Source organism: Canis aureus, chromosome 2, assembly GCF_053574225.1.
Source record: "Canis aureus isolate CA01 chromosome 2, VMU_Caureus_v.1.0, whole genome shotgun sequence".
Taxonomy (NCBI): domain Eukaryota; kingdom Metazoa; phylum Chordata; class Mammalia; order Carnivora; family Canidae; genus Canis; species Canis aureus.
In genome coordinates, this window is record NC_135612.1 from 25,877,968 (window position 1) to 25,898,859 (window position 20,892).

Consider the following 20,892-nt stretch of genomic DNA (forward strand, 5'->3'; position numbering starts at 1 on the left):
CTCGATCCCAGTCTCCGGGATCACACCCTGGGCTGAAGGCGGCGCTAAACCGCTGAGCCACCCGGGCTGCCCCAGAGGATTTTTGAGAGCAAAATTTAGAGGGGAAAAAAACCACTTCACTGACCCAAGAGAACTTTTGTTGACAAACATCAATCTCAGACCCTGGCAGTTACATAGTACATTTTAGGTTCCAAAGGTGCTTACCCCCCAAAAGATCATAATAATATAATATTTTCTTCTTTTTTTTCCTAACCAACAGGTGAAACCAGAAGATGTCTTTTTAAAAAGTCATGTGCCAGGGGCAGCCCTGGTGGCCCAGTGGTTTAGCACCACCTCCAGCCCAGGGTGTGATCCTGGAGTCCCGGGATCGAGTCCCACATCGGGCTCCCTGCATGGAGCCTGCTTCTCCCTCTGCCTGTGTCTCTGCCTCTCTCTCTCTCTCTCTCTCTCTCTCTCTGTGTCTGTCATGAATAAATAAATAAAATCTTAAAAAAAAAAAAAAAGTCATGTGCCAGTCTGCAAATGACTGAAAACACAGGGAGTCTTCAAATTTATATCAAGAGGCCTCCAGTGTCATGCATCTAATTACAATCTAAATATAATCTAAATATAAATATAATCATGCAATTATCTAAATATGATAATGCAAATTAATAAATGCCATCGCTTTTCAGCACCGCACTAGTAGTTAACTTACTTTTCAGGGCCGTTTCTACAAAGAAACATAGGTATTATCTTTTCGCAGGATTTATTGCAGATGTGATGATTATAGAGAACCATAAGATCTTGCCTAAGATGTGAATACCAGGTGGATGGCTGAGCCCACTCACTAATCAAGTGATTTGTTCTCAGACAATAATGTTTGGGATTCTGATGCTTGCCTCAGCAAAACTGCAGATTTTTTTTTTCCCATAGACCTTTGAGGTTGTCCATAAGTCACTGCTATGTTCAATGCCAACTCCTCACATTCTCGGAGATAAAGAGGGCAAAGAAGGAGAGAAAGAATGTGGAGCTCATTATCCACAAGTTATTTTCCTATAGTTTAGGATGTTGAGAGTACTTTTTAGAAATTTTTTCAAGGCAGTGACTCCCAGACATTTTCCATTAAAAGGAGGTACTTTCGTGTTTCAAAAGTAGATGTAGGAAGCATTTTGTTTTCACTCTGCAACAAAGGAAAGGACCTAAATGAGTTGCCTTACATTTTACGATGACCACAGTAGTGAACTAAAACCACTTTTTTTATATCCTTCTATGATACTATTTTGCAAGATAATACATATATAATAAACTTTTGCCTAAAATATCAAATGATTTTTAAAAATTTTTTTAAAGTTTTTAATTTTCCTGGAAAGAGTCGTAGATCCAAGCTAAACTCTAATGATAAGGTCACACTTTCCCTATTTTAAAGAACAAATTGGTAGAATTAAGCGGTAAATATCATAGCACACTACATTATCACTATAGGTTATGTTACATAGCACATATAAAGCCCTTTTACCCTAGGTATTGAATATGCCAAAGTGAGTCTGTAATTGAAGTGTATCAACAGCAAATTTTTAAAAGTTAATTTTGTTGCAGCTAAATTCAGAATCCAAAGCACCTCTGATTATCCACTGCTTAGGCAGAAGAGAAAGTGCTACTCCATTTAATGTGTTTCAACTCTGCCCTAAATGGATTTTTTCCAAGAGTGAAAAGGAAGACCAAGTCTACAGAAATCTTGGCAACTTCTTTTCCAGGAAGACTATAGAGATTTCATGGACCTTACTGTTGTTTACAAGGAGGTATTACCTTTCTCCAAATTCCATTCACACAGCTTGTTTTCTCTTTTCTCCTGGGGTAAACTTCTCAGCAAATATACACATTGATCAGTGCCATGCCAAACATCTCCTTTCCACACGTAGCAGGTGACAACTAGCTTATAATCTGCAATGAGAAAGGAATGGATCATAGAAATCATGAGAGCAGGCTCTAGAATCACAAGTGCTGGATTCAAATTCTGATTCTTCCCTCAGCAGCAGCGTAGCCTTGAGTCAGGTCTGGTTCCTTATTCACTAAAATGAGGCAGAAGAGCCAAAAAAAAAAAAAAAAAATACAAACACCGTTCACCATTTCACTTCATTAGTATCCCCATCAAAAGCCCCCCAAAGCCCTCACAAGATCTGAATGGAGCTCTAACTGGTCTTTGGACCAAGCTATGAGTTTATCTCCCCATGTAGAATAAAGAGCTGCATTCTTCTCTGAAGATTAATATCTGTGCTCAATTCTGACACTCATCTAATGCTTGGACTAACACAGAATTCTAAGCAGGAGCAAAGACTCTGAAAACTCAATTTTTCTGCCTTGGCACAGTTGTACCATCTTGCCCACACCCTGGCCACTGAAGACCAGGTGCTGTTGCCTACTTCATTCAGGGAGGAGCTTCTTACCTTCTCAACTAACCTGTTAGCTTCTTGAGGAAAGGCTCTTGTAGCCTTATAGATCCTTGTACTGCTCTGAGCACTAAGTGCAGCCCAGTATCATGAGAAGAACAGATTCTTGGTAAACGTTTGTGGCTTATTTTGAGAATGAGCTCTGGGGTGTTCATAACAAAACAGGTTCATATTGATGAAGAGTCCCATTATGCCCCTTCAAAATGGGCCTGTGACAGCTCTTTCTAAGGGTACACCGTTTGGACACTAATGTAGTAACAGCCCTTTTTTTTTTTTTCTTTTTTAACCTGTGGCCATTTCACAGCTGTATTAGTTAAAAATATTTTTAATTGGCTTTCATCATCTTTGAAAGTGTAATAAATACTCATTAAAAATAAGGCTACCAAGATGAGCTTTCCCCCTCCCCCACACTCCTATTAGAAATGACTGCTAATACATAGTGTATACTTTTCCAAGTTGTTTTACTTATTTGTATTTTTGATGCATACACTAGCATTTATTATTATTTCCTGGAAACATCACTATGCTATTTATATCTTTTGGAACTTGTTCTTTTTTTTTTCATTTAACAATGCATTGTGAAACATTTTTCCATGTCAACACATACTTCGTTCCTTTTTAGTGCTGTATTATATAGAAATTTATGTTATCCAACTATTCATTATCATTATCTGAATCATAGTAGTTGATAAGTTGTGTAGAAAAGCAAAAATTGGTCATAACAGAAAAATATCCACTAACATACTGGCCACTTACTAAATTAGTCCCCACTTAAATAGCCCTTCCGACTTATTACCAGCATCTCTCCCCACCCAGTCAATTTTGCTGATAGTAGATGTTATAAACATCCGACAATACAATGTAAATAAAATGCATTTCAGTGGCCATGTAAGATTGCTAATCTTGCAAAAGATGCAGAATTTTATGAAGTCATTGAAAGTGATTTTGGAGAACTGTTCCATAAGCAAATGAGTATCTGGCAGTGTTAGACCAGTTAACAATTAAAGATGAGAAAAACAACAAGGATGATAAGAGGATAAATTCTTCAAAAGGAAAATTATTTGAATATCAAAGGATTAAGAGAAGCTCTCAGGAAAATTGATGAAGCCTTTACATCTTTTTTCAAAATGACCTTTGTATGATTCTGCTATAAAAGTCAGCATGAAGTGAAGGGTGTCAAAATTTGCTATCATATAATTTTGCTGGGAAAATTATCCCCCTCACCAAATCAACACTTGATTCAGTCTTTGTTTATTCTAAAAATTAGACCATTGTTGCAATTAGAGTTGTTACATGTGTGTCTTCAAAGATAAATCACATTTAAAGATAAGATAATCTTTTATTTTTTCAAAACAAAGTCTCAATCAAACCTTTTTTTTAATTCTTTATTTTACAATGCTAGACCCTATTTATTACTTTTGCAGCTTTCAACAGTCATATTATGGCAAACAGAAGCAACAGACGCTGAAAATAAGGCTTCTAATAGACTAATCAGATTCCCTAGTTCTCTCTCTATGAGGCATTTAGAAGCAGGACTGGCCACTTTGCAAGGAGTAAAGCCCCAGGGTAGTTGGATAATTCAGGGGAGGGAAGAGGCCTTAAGAAAGGAGACAGGCAGTGGACTTCCTCTGGCACTAATCTGGCACATAGATGTTCAGGCCTAATGAAATTTGAAAAAATAAAAACGATGTAACCTTATTTGTGTCCCAGCTGGTAAAGCAAGTTATACCAGTTAAATGTGGGTATATCAGGATTTATTTTTAGCAGTTACCTACTGACTGATATTTGGGTTGTTTCCAGTTTTTTGCTACTATAAGCCATGCAGCAACAAACAACAGAATACAATTATATCTTAGTGCACTTGTACAAACATCTCTGTAAAACAAAAATTCCTAGAAGTGAAACTCCTAGGGTTGGAAAAAAGGTATATTAAAAATGTTAACAAGGACTAAGTAACAAATCCTCCTACCATTTAATACCACCTACAGTATTTGAGAATGCCTGTTTTTCCACACCCTTGATGAGACTATTAACACTTTTTGCCAATCCGATTACTATATACATTGTTGTTTTCGTTGTCAAAAATATAAATTCTTGATGTGCAAGATAAACATTGTTCACTGCTTAGAATCTTTAGGAAGAGCCTCATTATAGGCTCTGAAAAATCTGCATGATAGATGCAGGGGGAGATCATCTCATCCCTGGTAATGGGTAGGAGCTAAAAAATTGAGCTCAATATGCATTCTTCTGTTTAAAAAAATCCCTCTCTGAAACAATTGTAGTCATTGCTTACACAAACTAAAGTGTTTATAGTCAGTAGTGGAAGACATAGATCATTATTTTTTGCAAATTCTAATTTCAGGACTGTGAGATCTTTTATTTTTATTTTATTTATTTAGTTTGAGAGAAAGAGTGTGTGGGCGGGAGGGGCACTGGGAGAGAGAGAATCTCAAGCAGTCTCCACGCTGAGCATGGAGCCCAAAAACATGGGGCTCCATCCCACAACCCTGGGACTACCTGAGCTGAAATCAATGAGCTGAAATCAAGAGTCAGACACTTAACTGACTGAGCCACCCAGGCACCCCAGGACTGTGAGATTTTTTTTTTTTTTTACAGATTTTAAAATATGAAAATTGATAAGGTCAGTAGATCCTGAAAATGGATGCTTAGTGTCATCCAAGTCCACACTCTTTCCTTCAGGATTTTGGTCACAGAAAATGTCAGCATTCTAACTGAAAAATTCTTATATATATTCAGGACTTATAAAAAGAAACAAAAAATATCCACTAGAGTATGCATTTGTCACAACCCATCAAATTGTAGATTAAGATATGTGTATTTCACTGTGTGTAAATTTTACATAAAAAAGAAATCATAAAGTCCTCAAAAAATTAAATATAGAATTACCATATGATCTAGCAATTCCACTTCTGGGAATATACCCAAAAGAAGTGAAAGCAGGGACTTGAACAGACATTTGTACACCCATGTTCATAACAGTATTATTCACAATAGGCAAAAGGTAGAAGCAACTCAAGTGTCCACCAATGGATGAATGAATAAACAACATGTACTATGCACATACAATGGAATATTATTCAGCCTGAAAAAGGCAGGCGATTATGTGGATGAACCTTGAAGATGTTATGCTAAGTGAAATAAGCCAGTCATAAAAGAACAAGTATTGTATGATCCCATTTATATGGGTACCTTGAGTAGTCAAATTCATAGGCACAGAAAGTAGAATAGTGGTTGCCAGGGGCAGTGGGGGAGGGGAAAAAGTGGGGGGTTATTGTTTCATGGGTACAGAGTTTCAGTTAGGGAAAGTGGCAAGTTCTGGAGATGGACAGTGGTGAGGCCTGCACAACAAGGGGAATGTAGTTAATGCCACAGAATGGTATATTTACAGATGATTCAAATGCTAAATTTTATGTTACACATATTGTACCACACTAAGACTTTTTGAATCCCATAAGCAAATAATCAATTCTAATGATATGCATGCTGAAGTGTTTGGGAGGTGAAATGCACTAATGCACTCTGCAACTTCTTTTGAAATGTATTAAAAAAATGAATGTGGTTGGTGGGAATGTGAACTGGTGCAGCCACTCTGGAAAACTGTGTGGAGGTTCCTCAAACAGTTAAAAATAGACCTGCCCTACGACCCAGCAATTGCACTGCTGGGGATTTACCCCAAAGATACAGATGCAGTGAAACGCCGGGACACCTGCACCCCGATGTTTATAGCAGCAATGGCCACGATAGCCAAACTGTGGAAGGAGCCTCGATGTCCATCGAAAGATGAATGGATAAAGAAGATGTGGTTTATGTATACAATGGAATATTACTCAGCTATTAGAAACGACAAATACCCACCATTTGCTTCAACATGGATGGAACTGGAGGGTATTATGCTGAGTGAAGTAAGTCAGTCGGAGAAGGACAAACATTATATGTTCTCATTCATTTGGGGAATATAAATAATAGTGAAAGGGAAAATAAGGGAAGGGAGAAGAAATGTGTGGGAAATATCAGAAAGGGAGACAGAACGTAAAGACTGCTAACTCTGGGAAAGGAACTAGGGGTGGTAGAAGGGGAGGAGGGCGGGGGGTGGGAGTGAATGGGTGACGGGCACTGGGGTTATTCTGTATGTTAGTAAATTGAATACCAATAAAAAATAAATCTAAAAAAAATGAATGTGAAGTGATAGGTTGATAGACGAATAAATGTGTATGTGCTAAAGTAAATATAGCAAATGTAAATTCTATAATCTGGATGATAAAGGTATGGGTATTCATTGTGTCATTCTTCCAACTTTTCCATATGTTTGAAAGTTTGGGGGGGCACTTGTGTGGCTCATCAGTAGAGCATGTGACTCTTCATCTCAGGGGTTGTAGGTTTGAGCCCTACACTGGGTGTAGAAATTACTTATAAGTTTTAAAAAAGAAGAAAATTTCCTTAATAAAATATTAGGGGGAAATGGCCTAGACTAAAACAAATTACTAGCAAATGAAAGATTCTTTTTTACCACAAATTCATCTTTAGCTTTTGTTAGCAATGGGTAATAATTTTACCATGGAGAGAGATTTTCAAGCAGAGCTAAGGAAATGGGGCTGATTTTTTTGTTTTTATTTTTTTATTATATTTTTAAAGATAGATTTATTTATTTATTTATTCATTCATTCATTCATGAGAGACACAGAGAGAGAGGCAGAGACACAGGCAGAGGGAAAAGCAGGATCCCTGCAGGGAGCCCGATGTGGGACCTCAAACCCGGGACCCCGAGATCATGCCCTGGGCCAAAGGCAGACGCTCAACCTCTGAGTCATCCAGGCGTCCCTTTTTGTTTGTTTTTAATAACGACCAGACAGGAACATCTATTTCAGTATTGGACAGGTATTGATTTATAAGTGACTCTATGATATTAAAAATGAACTCAATATCACCAAAGTTGATAAGTATCTCTCTATCAAAGGCAAGGGTCATGGTTCAGCTCTTTCTCCCATTGGTAGGATTTGAGCATGTGTTGAGGAAAAGAATCCTGGCCTCCTCAGTCAAATGGGAAAAGGATACTCTAAATAGATTGGCTATGATGACATGCAACTTTAGAGCATTTGGGAGACTGAAGGTCCTCCTAATAAATATTAGCTCACTGGAGAAGTACAGTAGATTATAAATAGCAGCTCTTCATTTCTTCATACAAACATTTCAGAGAGCTCTACATTTTTTTTCCTTTGGTTCATTAAAAGGTAAACAGAGAGACATGGCCTTCATTTCTGGGATCTCTACAATTGCAGCATGCTGCGGCAGTTTTTATAATTGTAAAACCACATGATAATCCTGTCCCAATGACATTCTTCCTGCATTTGGGATACACACCCAGAGTTTCAGAGGTGCATACTCAGTGGATACAAGGGCAAGGAAGTAACCTTAATGAGTAACACAGGCCAGTCCCAGAGGGAACTGTGGCCTCTTGGAAAACCCTTCACCTGACTAAAAGATGAATCCATGACTCAGCCCAAGCCAACTGGCCCAAGATAGCCGGATATGTCAGTTTTCTAAAAGCCATCTGAAATCTGTATATTTATATAAAATCTTACAAGTTTAAATGAGGGCAGCAAATTCAAATGTTTCTCAAAAACACCGTATGGGTTAAATGAAACGTCTCTGTTGACGTTCTGTGGTCTGTAGGCTCCCTGTGTGTAACCTCTAATGTATGTGTACAGGGTAGGATGGTCCAACTTCCCTTGATGCTAACGTCCAGTAGAAATCAGATTTAGCACTGTTTCAACTCTTTGGGATGATATGCTCATCTCCACTGTCTCCAGTTTCTCTGTTGTAAACGTGAAATATGTTCAGGTCATTATCACTTTAAATAAAAAACCCAAATATTTGACCACGGCAATGTTTGCAATATTCATGCAGTAAATGTGTTTTAAAAGTCTGTTCTGTGTCATGAACCTTCTGTAAAGAAAAGGTAAATCAGCAAAAACATATAATTCATGGAGCCCTCAATTTATTTACATGTAATGATCCCAAAATGTATATGTTTGGAACTAGGACCCATATTTTTCCATAAAATGACATTTAATGAGTAGCGCCTCTGGATCATTCACTGCGTGAAGCCCTGCTTAATTCTCCTATCATTATTTTGACTTTACAGATGAGGAAAACAGGCTCAGAACAGTTGCGTGACTTGCCAAGCTGGTGTCAGAGTCGGGAATCAAACACGTGTGAGGGTCAGGCTCCAAGGCCCGTTGTTCTCTCATTCTTCATCACTACAGTGCCCGCAATGCAGTGTTCTGTGTGGTGTTAAGGCTGTCAGGACAGACTATGAAATACTGTTGTATCCATAATGTACTTGTACAACTATATTCCTAATAAAACTCTACTTCAACAGAACCCAGACTCAGGTACAATGATGCTTTTTTTTTTTTTTTTTTTTTTTAGTTCCCTTGCTTTTATGTGGGGAAAAAATATGTTTAATTACTCAGGTGACACAAAGATACATTCTCATTGTGAAATATCCAAAGAACACGGTAGTCTGCAAGGGCAGGAAAGAAAATTCCCCTGGGCTTCCTCCCCCACTCTTGATCCCACTCCATCTCCTATTTCTGGCTCTACCACCATCAACAGTATGGCTTGTTCCTTCCAGACTTCTCCTATGCATTTACATACATATATGTACATACATAAATATGCATGGCGCTATGTTTCTATGGTAAATACATTCAGAATTCCACCTTGGGATGTCAGAACACTTTTCTGTTGCAGCCCTGGCAACTTCCCCAGCTCCAAGTCAATGTGGGAGGGTGGGGATGAAGGCGGCTTTATTAGTTATCTATTGCTACACGACAAACTACCCCACAATTTATCAGTGTAAAACAACCAACATTTATTAGCTCACATGGTTTCTGAGGGTCAGGAATCTGGGAGCAGCTTAGCAGGGTGGCTCCAGGTCAGGACCTCTCATGAGGTGGCGTTCAAGATGTCAGCTGGAGCTGTAGTCTTTCTGAGGATTCATTGGTGCTGGAAGATTCACTCCCAGTTTGGCTCACTCAGTGGTTATTTGCTGGAAGGCCTTAGTTCTTTGGCTGTTGGCAGGAATCCACATTTCCTTGCCACGAGATCCTCTCCACAGGGCTGTTTGAGTGTTCTTATGGCACAGCAGCTAGTTTCCCCCAGAGTGAGCAGCCCACAATTCACAAGGGAGGACAAGGAGGAAGCTGCAATGTCTTTTATGACCTCGTCTTGGAAGTCACAGACCATCTCTTCCACCAGATTCCGTTCATTAGAAGCAAGTCACTTCGGCCCACATTCAAGAGGAGGAGAGTTAGGCTTCACTTTTTGAAGAGAGGAATGTCACAGGATTTGTGGACATACTTTAACACCAGTACAAGAGCCATTTTGTGCGGGAGAAAAAAAACAAGAGCCCGGCAGGGTCTAAGAGCAGGGCCGAACAGTCTGAGTAACGAGGAGGAGGGGAGAGGTACAGAGATAATGAGGTAACAGGAGAATGAGAGGAAGAAGAGCTGGGCTGGCAATCCTGGCTGCACATTAGAATCACCTGGGGAAATTTTAAAAGTACTCCTGCCCCAGGCCCCGCTACAGATCAATTAAATCAGTATTTCTGGGATGGAGGCCCAGGTATCAATATTGTTTAACAGCTCTCCAAGTGATTCTAATGTGCAGCCGGAGTCATGAACCACCGAAGAGCAGAGGTGCTGGAGTCCAGCCGTGTCTGGGCTCAGGTCCCAACTATGTCAATTAAGTAGCTGTGTGGTCTTAGGCAAGTTAATTAGCTTTCCTGTGCCTCATCTGTAAAATGGGGATATTAATAGTACTTCCTAATAGGGTGGTTGGGAGAATCACCTGAGTTAATAACCCACGTGCATAGCTTTGAACAGTTCTCTGCACAGTGCTGCATAAATGTTACTCCTGTGATGATTAGCAGCACCTGCTGGGCTTTCCTCCCTCCTGCTCTCCTTTTCCAAGGGCCTCAGCTGGGAAAGACTTGGCTTCCCGTGCTCTACTCCCCTCCTTTTCCCTCGAGAAGGGTACATGAGCTCTTCAGCGCCCTTTTCAGGCTCTGCAAGTCCTCTAGCCTTTAGGCAGGTAAACTGAGAAGCTAAGCTGTTGCCACGGAAATGATGCACATAGCTGCCGAAGGATCTCCAGCATCTTGGGGTAGTGAGAAGGGAACCCCCCCTTCAGCCTCACATAGAATCCAGATACAACCTGTTGTACCCCACAGCAGCAGGATCTGCACACACACCTTGCAATTCCTTCAGGAAGCCTTTCTCAATCTCAAATTTCTCTGCACTCCTGTACTTTCAACACAGTCCCTAAGTTACCAACTGCCTTTTATATTTATTTATTTATTTATGTATTTATTTATGTATTTATTTATGTATTTATTTATTTATTTCCCTTCTGCGTTTTCTCTCCTTCAGATAGCAGGTTCTTGTAGAGGCAAGGGCGGTGTCTTCTCAGAGAAGTATCAGTAAAAGCAGTGAGGGGAAAATGAAGGAAAAAGAATCTTCTTTGGGTTATAGCTACATCTTTAGTGCCTAAAAATTTAGTGGGAAATGACTCTGCTTCTTTAACTTCCTCCCTATCTCTCCCCATATTACTATATCCTTAAAACACCCCTAACCCTAACCACCATTTTCATGGAAAAATAGCATGAGTGTTCTTTCTCCTGCTTTTATAGCAGAGGTTAATAAATTGCCACTATTACAGGGTATTCCAGATGATATTGATGAGGCAGGTACAGAAATAAACTAATGAGTATTTCCTATAAAGAAATGTCTTTCCCATACATAAAAGCACTACTCTGTAGGAAAGGAGATTCAGCGTTTTGAAGCCTACCAGGATAGACAGAGGTGGGGAAAAGAATAAGGAATCAAATAATTAAATCCTTAAACTATAAAACAATTGCTGACAAAATTTCTCCAAAATTTGCTCCCTGTTCTCCAACATTGAAATAATCATGATTTGAATAGACTGTATCTGTGCTCTCTTTTTTTTTTAAACCCCTCTTTTCTGCAAGGTTATGATTTGGATCCCAAAAGTTAAATAAAGATCCTTTTCATAACATGTATTAGGCAAAACATATTTAAAGCCCCTGCTGTTTATTAAGTTAGAAGATATGGTATTGATAGTTAAGACTCTGACAATAAACGGCCTAATTTCAAAGCACTTGGACTTAGTTTTACAGTATAGAAATGAACACTGTGGTGAAAAATTCTGGGTACGTGGAGCCTGATCTCATGTATATCAGTGATGTCAAAACATGAAGCTATCTTGTTAGCAAGTATCTAGATGCCAGAAAGGGGTCATTCTAGAATATGATTATTCCTGGCTGAATTCATTCATTTCTGCCGAAGAAGGGAATCCTGAATTTTAAGCCTTATAAGCTAGGAATAAAATTAGTCTTAAACCTAAAAATTATTCTAGAGAAATATTGCCTTAGTGGTTGAGGTTATTATAACTGTTCCATACATAAATAGCTTATTTTATTGGTCAGATTAAATGATTCCCATGTGTCCTTCTGAAACTTTCGGCAGTCATTCCTCATTGACTGCCATCTCAGCCAGAAGATAAGAAAAAGTGATGAACTCCAGGCTTCTTCATCAATGAGCTCAGCCAATAAGCCAATAGAAGGTTCAGTGGGCACCGTTGACCTTCCCAGGAAAGCTACCAGCATGAAAACTGAAGAAACATGGCACAGAAACACAGCAGTAAAATTCAAGAGACTAAAATAAACTCAGTGAGCCTGCCTGGTCGCTAAACACTGAATACATTTAAGTGCTATTTTGACAAGAGAGCATGGCGGCTTTTTAAGAATTTCATTTTTAAAACTCTAATACGATTTTATTCTTCTAACAGCATCATCCTGGGTCTGTGTTTGTTCCCAGTGAGGTCATTATTAAGTGAATTGAATTATTGTTCTGTTCAAATGACCTGTGCATTCAACGTGTGCCGAGCTCTAGCAAGAAATGTTTTATGTATTATTGGGAGATGGCCATCTGGGGCACAAGCCGGGCCTTCTAACATGCAGAAATGTGGGGAGACAGTTTATGTTCAGTCTTATCTATGATCAGAATTCCATTTATAAGCTTTTTTCATCCACTTGTCAACACTGTTCACTATAGCAACACTGAAAATGGCCAGAAATGAACAGATTTATCAGAACAATGTGAGGTCAGACTGTATGTTTCAATTACTGTATATTGGATTTTTATCATACATTTTAAATTTTATCCATAAAAATAGTAACAATGTAAAAAATGGAAGTAGTTTTCTTTGATCAACTTCCAGTTAGTGTAAGTTACAAAGTAGATAGGATAGATTTCATGACTTTTATTAGATAATGGGTCTCACATTATATATGTATATTTTAAATATAACATGGTTGTTCATGCCAAGAAACATGGATTAATTTTTTCAAGTCTGAAGAATACTACTCTTCCCTTCCCTGCATATTTAACGAAACAGCATGGCAGTGTGTAAAATTAAATTTTAAACATGAAGATTATATTTAAGCCACACCCTCCCAACCTTCTCATATATTTTTCAAATAAACTTCTGATAATGCTAGAGGCATGTTGGACCAAATGAATGATCTTACACTCTCTTACATAAAAACACCCAGATATTCTGTATTACAAAATGAAGAAGATTTTTCAGGTATCTTTTTCTGGTTGTTTTTCACTGTTGTTCCACTGATACCTCAATTAACAATAGGAATTCATCTCTTTCATAATGAAGTATAAAATCTTACAAGTAAGTCCTTCCTACTTTCCTCCCTCCCTCCCTCCCTCCCTTCCTCCCTCCTCCCTTTCCTTCCTTTCCTCCTTCCTTTTGTTCTTTTTTTAAAATAAAAATATTCTAAAAATATCTTCTAAATTCTATAAAGTAGTATTCACTTTGGACATATAACTGTACAGTTTAAATATATCTGGATTTTAATTTTACTTGTAAGTGGGAGATGTTTGTTAGAGAAACAACTAGTATCAGCAAACAGGTAGAAAGATAAGCTTTGTTCACAAATGTGTCCCTGGAGTCATATTACACTCACTCACCTTGAAAGTATCATAATGAAAATGATGGTAATGATGACGATGATGATATAGCAATGATAACTAGCATTCAATGCACACTTTGTGCCTGCGACTAGGCTAAGTATTTTACAAGCATTGTCTTATTTGCTCTTCACAACAACCCTCTGAAAGCAGGTAATGCCATCTTTAGATAAGGAAACTAAGGTTTCTGAAGCTATGAAACTTACCTGAAAGGTCAATTATGAGGACCTCACCCTTGGTCTGTGTGACCGGCTCCCAGTCTTCTGGAGAGACCGTGGCAAGGGTAGAAGAAGTGGTGACTATCCCCAGTTTCTACCAGTCAAAGAGTAGAAGTCAAGCCAAGTAGAGGCCAGAGGCTTTGCTGTGGCTGTGGGCAACCTCAACCTTCTGAGTGTAAAAGTGCCCACACTGGTCTTGCTTTTTCTAGGACCTGAAGCCTTTCGCTCTGACCCAGATCACTTCAGCAAGTCCTTGCCCTATATCTTCTCCATACTCCCCTCTCTGCACTTTTTCTGTTGCAAACGTGTTTATATAATATTGACCTGATATTTCATATCATGACTCTTCATTCCTATTGTTCCCATTGTCCATCTCTTACGATGGACAAAATGGAAAGCCTACCTCCTTCTAAATTCCCCAGCTTTTGTTATTATGGCTCAGAGAAGGGTTCTCATGGGACTTGAGATCGTGCCTCATCCAAAGAGGCTAGCTGGCCACCCACAAGTGGCCAAGAACAAAAGACTCTGCACAATAAGAATAGCAGTTATCATTAGCTGACCTCTTGCGATCCGAACTGGAAAACTGGGAGAGTATTAATCAATAGGAATAAGGGAAGAATGGAGTAGACACTCTGAAAAGAGGAAATGACATGCAGCAGAGATCAGAAGAGACACATCTAGAGAGTAGCTGACCCTAAACTTGTCTCCGTTTTTTTGACGGCTTTCCACTTACAGTCTCTGCATGTGTGTCCTTAGACGTTTTCTTGGGGAGACCTTAGTGAGGCCCTGTTCCTTGCAGCTGCTAGAACCTAGCAGTCCATATGAGCATCCTATCACCAACACCCTCCTGTGACTTCTTTTTTCCACCTCTGTCTTTGACAGTTTGATTAAGAGGGATAATAGGATCCTGTCCTTTGCAAGTGACAGAAACCCAACTGAAATCGCTGTAGGAGAGAAATAAACAACAAACCAAGGTAAGAGCAAGGAGATGAGAGTTAGATACTGATAGAAAGCAAAGAATTGAAGAACTTGCTGTAGAATCCAAACAGCTCTGAGACCTTAGTGACTAGACACAGAGACTTACTGCTGATCTGGTTCTCTTCCACTCTTTCTTTTTGGCCTTTGGCTTTTTCATTCTCTTGCATATTCTCCATGGGGGAGTATAGGGCTGACAGCAGTTCTTGACCACATTTGTCCAACTCTGTAAAGAAACAAGTGAGAACTTTCCTAACCAGTAAAATGTAGTTTCCCGGGGAAGAACTCTGATTGGCAGGGCTCTGGTCATGTGCCACAGGACTCTTTGCCAAGGGAAGTCACGCACCTACATCTGTGGCCCAAGAGCATAATGCTCTGATTCTAAGCCCACCAGGAACAAGTGACTGGAGTCAGGGAAGAGTAGTCTGTCAGGGAACAGGAATGCTGTTCTGTGCAGACAAAACAAACTGTATCTCTGAAAAGAGGTGTAGCTCTACTACTTTACCATTTACAAAGAAAGAGAAGAGCAAATTGCTCTAATTTCCCAAGGTCTTCATGCAGACCTACTCCATACTCCCTGTCCCATCTCAGATCGCTGGCTTATCTTCATTACCTGAAGATATTCACTCACCTTCACCTTATAATCATCCTCACCACTGGGCCCAGAAATTGGAATGAATTTGAGGGCCTCAGAAGAGAACAGTGGAAGCTCTCTGTTCTTCAGCCTCTCAATGTGTGATCTATGGACCAGCAGCAGCACCTGGGAATTAGTCAGAAATACAAATTTGTAGGCTTCCTCCCAGACATGCCAAATCAGAAACTCTGGGGGTGGGGCCCAGGAATCTGTTTTAACAAACCCTTAAGTGATTTTGAAACAGGCTAAAGTTTGAGGATTTCTGCTTTAAGCTATCCCTTCAACAGTCCCTTGATTTGAGGGTTCATCCAAAGCATTCCTGAGTGAAGAGTGTTGGTTCCCAAAATGTTGGCCTATCATCACATGTATTTCAGCAGGCCTCTGTGTGTCCACTGGGTGCTGCCACTATGCACCATGCTACTACTATGCATCCATTCATTGCCACCTGGGCCATCCAAACAGATTCCAAGGAGAATTTGAAATAAGGGCAGAGCAGATAAAAACATTCTATGGAGTTTTCTCATATGGCTCATTCATGGCAAGGTACTCCTGCAAAAAGAATATGCACTTTCATACACAAGCACGAACACATACATTTAAAGTATACTTGAGGGCACATTTTTGTGTCAGCTACACAGGCTTGCTATGGACCTAGAGACTTTAGGGGTGGTTTTGGTTTATTTTTTTTAACTTTAAAAAAATATTTTATTTATTTGACAGAGAGAGATAGAGCTAGAGAGCACAAGCGGTGTGTGTGTGGGGCAGGGTGGGGATGGCAGAGGGGGAGGGAGAAGGAGAAGCAGGCTTCCCGCTGAGCAGGGAGCCAGTGGACACAGGGCTCAGTCTCAGGACTCCAGAATCATGACCTGAGTTGAAGGCAGATTCTTAACCAACTGAGCCACCCAGGTGCCCCTTAGGGGGTGATTTCTTGGAGAAACCTCATATTCTCCATATATCTAAGAGGACTTGCTTGAGAAACCTCATGGGCATAAAGAAAGAAACTGAGCCCCAAGTGTCTTCCTGCCCAGTTTTCCTTTATATATATAATATATAGATTAACATACATATATTTCCTTTATATATATTAAGATTTTTATTTATTTATTTATGAGAGACACACAGAGAGAGGCAGAGACAGAGGGAGAAGGAGAAGCAGGCTCCCTGTGGTGAGCCTGATATAGGACTCGATCCCAGGACTCTGGGATCAGGCCCTGAGCTGAAGGCAGATGCTCAACCACTGAGCCACCCAGGCGTCCCATCCTTTCTATATTGTTAGAAATCTGAGCTCATGTTTTTTTCTGCACTGTGAACATAGTTATGGTATCTTGTGAACACAGTTAAGTGTGGAGGAGATAACCTCTGGTGGCTCCCACAGCTCTTGCTTCAAACTATCAGTACTGGTTTCTGGCCTCTTCGTTTAGAAATAGATATTTGTTTGCATATCTTAAAGTTCCTAATACTAAAATGTCCCTACTTACTACTTAACAACCAAAAAGTATTCTTAAGATTTAAAACAGATATTTAGAACATGAACTTATCAATATATACAATATAGACCCATATTTTGGGCAAATAAAATTATTCCAAAACCAAAGATCGTAACTATTAATAGCAAATGAGTTTTCATTTTTGTCCTTAGGATCCTTTGGGTGCAAGAATTCTTGTATAATCATCTAATCTACAATTTCACCTTTAAGCTGAAACTGCTTCAGCCAGGAAGGAGTTCTCATCCCAGAGTAAAAGGATTTGCAAGCAAGGATTCATAACAGAAGTGCCATCTCAGCCTTATTGGTGGGATTGCAAAGTGATAATTTAATTTAATTACATGATAATTTAATATCCCCTGTGTTTCCCTGCGAGTACTTCGAGGACAGTGTTTGGAGTGGCAGCTAGGTCTTTGACAGCGTAGTTATCCTAGTGGAAGGTGAGATTGTACTCACAATTAGTAGCTAGATTTTTTTTTTTTTTAAATCTCCATCTCTGAAAACATCTAGCTCATGTTAACAAAAAAATTTTTTTACATAAAATAACATTCTTTTTCAAGGTCATTCATTTTCATTCTTATAAACAGAGTTGCACTTCCAGAAAATAGTTGAGTATTTATTTGCCTGACCACTGACTTCAGCTTTCTTCTCCAAAAGAGGAGAAAGAGACAGCACCTCCCCATTCCTTAGTTATATCACCAGTTTCCAAACTGCCTAGAAATCTGTTGTCTTGGCTTCTTCAGTTAATTCAGGGAGTAAAAGACAGATAGGACTTATGCCAGATTTCATTTTGTAGTGAATTATTTAAAATTGTTTAAAAGGATAAATATGCTGGAAATTAAATGTGACAGACTGTTAAAAATCGCCCAAGGCAATTTTTAGAAATCTTCAGATTTCTACTCTACTACCTTGGGTAAGGAAAAATGGTGATGCTGATTACAAAGAGAGGAAAGTCAGAAGGAAAATTTAACTTGTTAAGAAGAGGCTGAGTTTAGCTCCCATGTGGTGAATTTGTGGTATAATCCAGTGTAGTGGGCTCTGTGGTGCGCCACCCAAATCCCACCTTCAGGACCCAGGCACTTATTCTCCCAACTATTAGGGTGGTTACCTGTCAAGGACTCAGAGCTGAGTCCCTGTGTAGAAATGGCCTTTAGCCACAAAACTGTCTTGCCCAATGTTTCTTTCTGCAAAAAGGTAGCCCACGTCCCATGACTGGTTGATGAGGGGTACCAAGTCCTAGCTCCCTTTCCTCAATTTGGGGACCTTTCTGAGGGGCTTTCCACTTTCAGACGTCGGTGCGATTGGCTGCAGCCTCGTTGCAGTAGCATCACTATTAAACTTCACCTTCTGCCCAGTCTTGCTTTCCTCACCCCCTTACAAGTGTTTGTTTCCAAAACATTCTGATAGAATTCTTGCACACTTATTTTCATCTCTGTCTCCCGAGGAATCAAACCTACGATACCCAGGAACTAAACAAAGATGCTAATGTGGGGGGAGGGGCAGGCAAAAGGAGTTACTCCTAAAATTTTAATAAAGTAAACTCCTTTTAAGTTCTATGCTTTCAATTTGTAGCAACCCTTAAGGCTGAACTGTTGTAGTAATGTGAATAACACCAGTATAAGTCAGTTAGCAAAGTATTTACTAAGCACCCATAAGATAAGTAGTTTCTGAATGGTAATCCTCATTAACAGTGTACTTCATTTATAATATAACCTGTTGGTATGATTTTTCAGTTTTGATAACTAGTTCAGTTTTTATTTTTATTTTTTTTACTAGTTCAGTTTTTAAAACTGCATAGATAATAAGATCACGTGATTCAAAGGGCATACAAGTGAGTTACTGGCCCATTGTGGCCCTCGTCTGATAGCTTCCCATAAGCAATCAGAGCCTTACACAATTAGCTCCTCATGAAATCTATTAAAAATGTACTTTTTTGTTTTTTAATCACCTAATGGGACAAAGTCCCAGGTCAGAGTCCTCTGTGTAATGATTATATCCAGTGTGATCAAGACATGTAGCTCGGTTTTATAGATAATATTGTGAGAACCAAGCGGGATTCATTGAGAGGCAAGAGCCTGAATGCAGTATCTCTCATCTCCATGTTTCTTCCTCATTAACACTTGTCCCAGGGCAACAAGAGCTGCCCTACTGTTCTACTGTTACCTCTGCTGGTGACAACCCAATGCAGGTGGCCCAGCAGGACTAAGACCACAACGTTGATGCCCAGAGCATACAACCTACAGAATGACTTCTGTGATTCATTTCATTTTTGCAAGCCCAGCTGTTTGGGATTTGCTCACTTGCCAGAGATGTCCTGCAGGCTTGGGTTTGGGAACCCAGAAAAATAGCTAATTATCCCAATTTTTTAAAGTGATGAAAAAATGCACATTTCCTAGAACTCCTCATTATTTCAACTCTGGGACCTCCAAAATCTGTGGTGTTTCCTGTATAACGCAGCACCTCTCAACCATGACAGACCACATGTACTAAAATGCTGAGAGAAATACACTGCACAGAAGATGAATTTTAGCAGTTTCTTTCTATCTCTTTCTGTAATTTGATATTAAGATAGTGATTTAACATCTTAATGTGACATAGTTGACAATGCAGATTTGTGCAATGAAAAGATAATTACCATAACATTTTAAAATATTTCATTACTGCATTTTTAATAATAAAAACAGTAAAATGCTTTTGTATTTTAGTCTCAGCCTAAACTTTAATAATCATTCTTATTTAAATGACAGGATGTGGAACTGTCGAATGTTGTATATTTACTCATGAATGATTTAGGGGAACTATGAAATTATATTAAATTTGAAGAATACAGTTTTGTGTGGAGGGGATAAAAACCCTAATGACTTCACAGGAGAACTATTTATTGGGATATCAAGTTACCTTTGTTTGTAGCATAATGGTCTCAGAGGGACCAAGTGAGATTATTTTGATGGTAAATTTATTACATGGTTTTTAGGGGCCTGGGCCTGAGGGATCTTGTTGAAAAGGGTTTTGTGATCGGAGAAGCTATAAGGAACTTTGGCCTCTCGCAGAGTCTCCACAGAGTGAATTGCTGTCCTTGGAGAAATAAAACAGATGCTGCCCAGGGAGGGGGGCAAATGTCTCAGGTTGGTGTCAGCTCACCAAGGAAGGGAGCAAAGAGCAAACATTTCACTTATGTAAAAAAAATGCTGTATTTCCTTTCGGATAGCAACTCCAAAGCATTGTTCATCTCTCTTCTCATTAAAAAGCTCCGAGCTGGAATTCCAGCTACCATTTGCTGGCTATTTGACCTTAGGAAGTTGCTTGACCCTCTGCCTGTCTCCTTATCTGCAAAATGGGGATGATAATAGGGCATACTCCCACAGAGTGGTTATGAGGACTAAATTAGGCGCTCATTATGTGGTACTCAAGTACATACATGGTGCCTTGGCACAGGATTTAACTCTCCAACAATGGCAGCCATCATCATTATTATTGTAAATAAAGTTTTTAATTTATTTTTTTAAAAGATTTTATTTATTTATTCATAGAGACACACAGAGAAAGGCAGAGACACGGGTAGAGGGAGAAGAAGGCTCCCTCTGACCGATGGGGGACTTGATCCCAGTACCCCAGGATCATGCCCTGAGCAGACGTTCAATCACTGAGCCACCCAGATGCCCTAAATAAACGCATTTTTAAAGTCTTGTTTTGCCTGCATGTGTGTGGGTGGGAACCAAGAGGGCATGACTTGTGAAACAAGGGTTGTACTTTTCAATGCCGTTAGTTCCAGAAAAGAACCAGCATAAGGCCAGAGGTGCATGACTTCTCTTGTGGCCACTGCACATCAGCCTATAGCTGAGTTCCCAGGATAGCAGAGAGTCTTCCAGATTCCTCTCTCATCGTTCATACCTCTTGCATGGGCCCCTGGGAGCCCAGAGATTCTGGACTGGTTACAGGCCACAATAAACCATGTGTCAGAATTTGTGCCCCCCACTTCCACCCTATCCAGCTGTACTTGCAAGAATTTGCCTAGCTCCTTTTCTCTGCTGCTCTTTTCTACCCCCATCTGGAATCTTAGCCTCA

General features: G+C 39.5%; 2 long non-coding RNA genes across 3 annotated transcripts in view; both read right to left on the bottom strand.

The window, feature by feature from the left end:
* Positions 1 to 731: 731 nt before the first annotated feature.
* LOC144294573 (uncharacterized) lies at positions 732 to 9,785 on the bottom strand. The gene is made up of 3 exons (XR_013361932.1): positions 9,337 to 9,785; positions 1,789 to 1,923; positions 732 to 1,162 (listed from the first exon to the last, which is right to left on the bottom strand). It is a non-coding gene; the product is annotated as an uncharacterized LOC144294573 (long non-coding RNA).
* Positions 9,786 to 13,719: 3,934 nt separating this feature from the next.
* LOC144294610 (uncharacterized) overlaps positions 13,720 to 20,892 on the bottom strand; it is a 73,835-nt gene continuing 66,662 nt past the window's right edge. For both annotated transcript variants that reach the window (XR_013361981.1, XR_013361971.1), the window contains exons 3-5: positions 15,341 to 15,469; positions 14,819 to 14,935; positions 13,720 to 13,828 (exon numbers count right to left, since the gene is read on the bottom strand). This is a non-coding gene — a long non-coding RNA (uncharacterized LOC144294610). The remainder of the gene's footprint in view (positions 13,829 to 14,818; positions 14,936 to 15,340; positions 15,470 to 20,892) is intronic.